The following is a 6692-nucleotide window of genomic DNA, read 5'->3' as shown; positions in this document are numbered from 1 at the left end:
TATGTCCACACATGTATCTATGTTTTCATTCAATACAATTATAGCATGGATAATAAACGATTATCTTTAAACAAGAAATATAATAATAACTATTTATCATTGCCTCTAGGGCATATTTCCAACAGTCTCCCACTTGCACTAGAGTCAATAATCTAGTCCTCACATCGCCATGCGATTTACATTGTAATAAATCTAACACCCATACAGTTCTGGTGTTGATCATGGTTTGCCTGTGGAAGAGGTTTAGTCAGCGGGTTTGCTACATTCAGATCCGTGTGCACTTTGCAAATATTCACGTCCTCTCCTTCGATGTAGTCGCGGATGAGGTTGAAGCGTCGTTTGATGTGTCTGGTCTTCTTGTGAAACCTTGGTTACTTTGCTAAGGCAATGGCACGAGTGTTGTCACATAACAGAGTTATCGGATTTAGTGCGCTCGGCAGAACTCCAAGATCCGTCATGAACTGCTTCATCCAGACACCCTCTTTTGCTGCCTCCGAGGCAGCCATGTACTCCGCTTCACATGTAGAATCTGCTACGACGCTTTGCTTGGAACTGCACCAGCTTACCGCACCCCCATTAAGAATAAATACGTATCCGGTTTGCGACTTAGAGTCATCTGGATCGGTGTCAAAGCTTGCGTCGACGTAACCTTTTACGACGAGCTCTTTGTCACCTCCATAAACGAGAAACATTTCCTTAGTCCTTTTCAGGTACTTCATAATATTCTTGACCGCCGTCCAGTGATCCACTCCTGGATTACTCTGGAACCTGCCTGCCATACTTATGGCCATGCTGACGTCTGGTCTAGTGCACAACATTGCATACATGATAGAACCTACGGCTGAAGCATAGGGGACGAAACTCATTTGTTCTCTATCTTCCGCAGTTGCTGGGCACTGAGTCTTACTCGATTTTATACCTTTTAATATTGGCAAGAACCCTTTCTTGGTGTGATCCATTTTGAACTTCTTCAAAACTTTATCAAGGTATGTGCTTTGTGAAAGTCCTATCAGGCGTCTCGATCTATCCCATTAGATCTTAATGCCTAGAATATACGCACCTTCTCCTGGGTCCTTCATAGAGAAACTTTTATTCAAGTAATCCTTTATACTCTCCAAAAGCTCCATGTTGTTTCCAATCAGCAATATGTCATCCACTGGGTCAAGAGATGCTTGCACCAGTCCATAAATGGACCGCTCGAGGTTGCGCACTTTGTTAGCATTCTTTGGATCGACAAAACCTTCGGGTTGCATCATATACAACTCTTCCTTAAGAAAACCGTTAAGGAACGCTGTTTTGACATCCATTTGCCAGATTTCATAATAAAAAAATGTAGCTATTGCTAACATGATTCAGACGGACTTAAGCATCGCTACCGGTGAGAACGTCTCATTGTAGTCAACTCCTTGAACTTGTGAAAAACCCTTTGTTGCAAGTCGAGCTTTATAAACGGTCACATTACCGTCTGCGTCCGTCTTCTTCTTAAAGATCCATTTGTTCGGAATAGCCTTGCATCCTTCAGGTAGTACTTCCAAAGTCCACACTTTGTTCTCGTACATGGAACCTATCTCAGACTTCATGGCCTCCAGCCATTTGTTGGAATCCGGGCCCACCATTGCTTCTTCATAATTAGCAGGTCCATTGTTGTCTAACAACATAATTGATAACACATGATTGCCGTACCACTCAGGAGCAGTATGTGATCTTGTCGACCTACGAGGTCCCATTGGAACTTGATCCGAAGTTTTGTGATCATCATCATCAAGTTCCTCCTCAACCGGCGTTGCAACGACAGGGTATTCCCCTTGCCCTGCACCACCATCCAGAGGGATTAGAGGTTCGACAACCTCATCAAGTTCTATCTTCCTCCCACTCAATTCTTTCGAGAGAAACTCCTTCTCAAGAAAAGCACCATTTTTAGCAAGAAACACTTTGCCCTCGGATTTGAGATAGAAGGTATACCCAACTGTCTCTTTTGGGTAACCTATGAAGACGCACTTTTCCGCTTTGGGTTCCAGCTTTTCAGGCCGAGGCTTTTTGACATAAGCATCACATCTCCAAACCTTAAGAAACGACAACTTTGGTCTTTTCCCATACCACAGTTCGTATGGTGTCGTCTCAACGGATTTTGATGGTGCCCTATTTAAAGTGAATGCATCTGTCTCTAATGCATAACCCCAAAACGACAATGACAAATCGATAAGAGAGATCACAGATCGCACCATTTCTAACAAAGTATGATTACGACGTTCGGACACACCATTACGCTATGGTGTTCCAGGCGGTGTCAATTGTGAAACAATTCCACATTGTCTTAAGTGAGCACTGTTGACGTGCAACTATTCCTGACTTGATGCCTCCCCGGCAACGGCGCCAGAAATATGCTGTCTCTATGACAACAGACCTTCCCCTGCAACGACACCTGAAGAATGCTGCTAGCACTCCCCGGCAACGAAACTAGAAGAATGTTGTTGATGGCCCACGAGTGCGTGGGTTCGCAGCAGTTTTCGAGGGTAGAGTATTCGACCCAAATTTGTTGATACGCCAGACAGGAGGTGAGAGAATACTCTCGAGTATTAGCAGCTAAATGAGTCAGATTCAACCACACCTGAAAGATTAGTATGTAGGATGATAACAACGGTGTCAGAAATGATATGTTGACACGGCAGACTATTTCTAACGATCGTATCAATGGCGCGAGAAGTTGCCCGTTGACGGAAATTGTCTATTCCCGTCAACGACGAGCGAACCAGAATTGTAGCAGATAGCAGCAGTGTAACGAGTAACAGAACTGGCAAGGAACAACAGTAGTGATAGCGGTAGCAAGTAGCAATAGTAGCAAGCGACAGTAGTAACAACAATAGCAAGTAGCAACAATAGTAACAGTAGCAGAGCAAAGCAAGTAACAGTAGCAGCAAGTAACATCAGTAACAACAGCAGTGGGACAAACTTGTAGACAATGGGTCGGTGATTTGTTTGGATGATATTCATCATGCAACAGTTATAACACGGAGAGATATGTGGCTAGCTCCCGTTCGTCAATGTGATGTAGGCATGCATTCCGTGTGTAGTCATACGTGCTTAGGGAAAAGAACTTGCATGACATCTATTGTCCATCCCTCTCGTGGCAGCGGGGTCCAAAAGGATACTACAGGATATTAAGGTTCTCCTTTTAATAAAGAACCGGAACAACGCATTAGCACTTGGTGAACACATGAACTCCTCAAACTATGGTCATCACCGGGAGTGGTTCCGGTTATTGTCCATCCGGGGTTGCCGGGTCATAACACATAGTAGGTAACTACAACTTGCAAGATCGGATCTAAAACACACATATGTTGGTGACAACATAATAATTTCAGATCTGAAATCATGGCACTCGGGCCCAAGTGACAAGCATTAAGCATGGCAAAGTAGTAGCAACATCAATCTCAGAACATAGTGGATACTAGGGATCAATCCCCATCAAAACTAACTCGATTACATGATAGATCTCATCCTACTCATCACCGCCCAGCGAGCCTACGAATAGATTACTCACGAACGATGAAGAGCTTCATGGAATTGGAGAGGGAAGAAGGTTGTTGATGACGATGGCGACGATTTCCCCTCTCCGGAGCCCAAAACAGACTCCAGATCTGTCCTCCATATGAAGAACAGGATGTGGCGGCGCCTCCGTATCGCAAACGCGACGAAATGTTCTCTCCTGATTTTTTTCTGGGCGAAAGTGAATTTATAGAACTGAGATTGGGGGCGAGAGAGCCACGTGGGCCCCACAAGCTTGGTTGCCGCGGCCAGGGGTGGCCGCGGCAACACGGCTTGTGGCCCACTGGCCCACACCCTGTGGTGTATCTTTGCACAGGTATTTTTCATATTTTCCAGAAAAAAATTTCGTAAATTTTCAGGACGTTCCGAGAACTTTCATTTCTGCACAAAAACAACACCATGGCAATTCTGCTGAAAACAGGGTTAGTCCGGGTTAGTTCCATTCAAATCGTGCAAATTAGAGTCCAAAACAGGGGCAAAAGATTTTGGAAAAGTAGATACGATGGAGACATATCAAGCACCAAACTCGAAACTCAGATATTCCCCCCCCCCACGATCAGACCGTAGGAACTTTATCTTCTTGTTATGATGATTTTCAACTTCAATCTGAAATTGCTTGAACTTCTCAAACATTTCAGACTTGTGCTTCATCAAGTAGACATAACCATATCTACTAAAATCGTGAGTGAAGGTGAGAAAATAACGATATCCGCCGCCCGCCTCCACACTCATCGGACTGCACACATCGGTATGTATGATTTCCAACAAGTCACTTGCACGCTCCATTGTTCCGGAGAATGGAGTCTTAGTCATCTTGCCCATGAGGCATGGTTCGCACGTGTAAAGTGAATCAAAGTCAAGTGACTCAAAAGCCATCGAAATGGAGTTTCTTCATGCGCTTTACAGCAATATGACCTAAGCGACAGTGCCACAAAAAATGGCGCTATCATTGTTAACTCTAACTCTTTTGGTCTGAATGTTATGTATATGTGTATCATCGCTATCAAGATTCAATATGAAAAATCCTCTCACATTGGGTGCATGACCATAAAATATATTACTCACAGAAATAGAACAACCATTATTCTGTGACTTAAACGAGCAACCATCTCGCAATAAACAAGATCCAGATATAATGTTCATGCTTAACGCAGGTACTAAATAACAATTATTTAAGTTCATAACTAATCCTGATGGTAACTGCTACCTCTTGAGCTTGCGTTGGTTTTTCCCTTGAAGAGGAAAGGGTGATGCAGCACAGTAGCAGGAAGTATTTCCCTTAGTTTGAGAACCAAGGTATCAATCTAGTAGGAGTATCAAGACAAGTCACCAAAGTACGTGCGCAAAAACAAACAAACTTGCACCCAACGCTATAAAGGGGTTGTCAATCCCTTCACGATTAATTGCAAGGTGAGATCTGAAGGTGGAAAGTGCAACAAAGTAAAAGTGTAGAGGTGAAAATATGATGTGAAGTAGACCTGGGGGCCATAGTGTTCACTACAGACTTCTCTCATGATAGCAAGTATTACGGTGGGTGAACGAATTACGGTCGAGCAATTGATAGAACCGCGCAAAGTCATGATGATATCTAAGGCAATGATCATACATATAGGCATCACGTCCGAGACAAGTAGACCGATACTGTGTGCATCTACTACTATTACTCCACACATCAACCACTATCCAGCATGCATCTAGTGTATTGAGTTCATAACGAACAGAGTAATGCCTTAAGCAAGATGACATGATGTAGAGGGATAAATTCATGCAATAGATATAAACCCCATCTTTTTACCCTTGATGGCAACAACATGATGCGTGCCTCGCTACCCCTTCTGTCACTGGGTGAGGACACCGCACGGTATGAACCCAAAACCAAGCACTTCTCCATTGCAAGAATTATAGATCAAGTTGGCCAAACAAAACCCACAACTCGAAGAGAATTACAAGGATACAAATCATGCATATAAGAGATCAGAGGAAACTCAAATAATATTCATAGATAATCTAATCATAAATCCACAATTCATCGGATCTCGACAAACACACCGCAAAAGAAGGTTACATCGGATAGATCTCCATGAAGATCATGGAGAACTTTGTATTGAAGATTCAAGAGAGAGAAGAAACCATCTAGCTACTAGCTATGGACCCGAAGGTCTGTGGTGAACTACTCACACATCATCAGATAGGCAATGGTGTTGATGAAGAAGCCCTCCGTTTCCGAATCCCCCCTCCGGCAGGGCACGAGAACGTGCCCCACATGGGATCTTGCGGAGACAGAAGCTTGCGGCGGTGGAAAAGTATTTTCGTGGGTCTCTCTGGCAGTTTTGGATTTTTAGGGAATTTATAGGCGGAAGAAGTAGGGCAAAGGAGCCAACGGGGGCCCACAAGCCTGGTAGGCGCTCCCCCAGGCCGCAGCTAGGGGGCTTGTGGCCTCCACCGGAGTCCTTTCCCTTGGTTCTCAAGTTCCGTGCGTATCTTCTGTTACGGAAAAAATCTTTTCGAAGGTTTTATTCCGTTTGGACTCCGTTTAATATTCTTCTCTGAAAAGGGTCAAAAACACAGAAAAAACAGGAAGTGGAACTTGGCACTGAGTTAACACGTTAGTCCCAAAAAAGATATAAAATAGCATAATCATGCATACAAAACATCCAATGTTGACAAGATAATAGCATGGAACCATAAAAAATTATAGATACGTTGGAGACGTATCACGCATCCCCAAGCTTAACTCCTGCTCGTCCTCGAGTAGGGAAGTGATAAAGACTGAATTTTTGATGTGGAATGCTACCTAACAAATTTTTCCTTTGTAACTTCTTTCTTGTGACATGAATGTTCAGATCCGTAAGATTCAAAACAATAGTTTACTATTGACATGAAAACAATAATACTTCAAGCAAACTAGCAAGGTAATCATGAACTTTTGAAATAACAAGGCCAAAGAAAGTTATCCCTACAAAATCATATAGTCTCGCTATGCTCCATCATCCCCACACAACGAATTTAAATCATGCACAACCCCGGTATTGGCCAAGTAATTGTTTTCGCACTCTTACTTTATCAAACCTTTTCAACTCTCATGCAATACATGAGCGTGAGCCATGGATATAGCACTATAGGTGAAATAGAGTGTGGTGGAGGTT

The sequence above is a fragment of the Hordeum vulgare genome, chromosome 4H (genome assembly GCF_904849725.1).
Source record: "Hordeum vulgare subsp. vulgare chromosome 4H, MorexV3_pseudomolecules_assembly, whole genome shotgun sequence".
Taxonomy (NCBI): Eukaryota; Viridiplantae; Streptophyta; class Magnoliopsida; order Poales; family Poaceae; genus Hordeum; species Hordeum vulgare.
Note: the sequence above shows the minus strand (reverse complement) of the source record.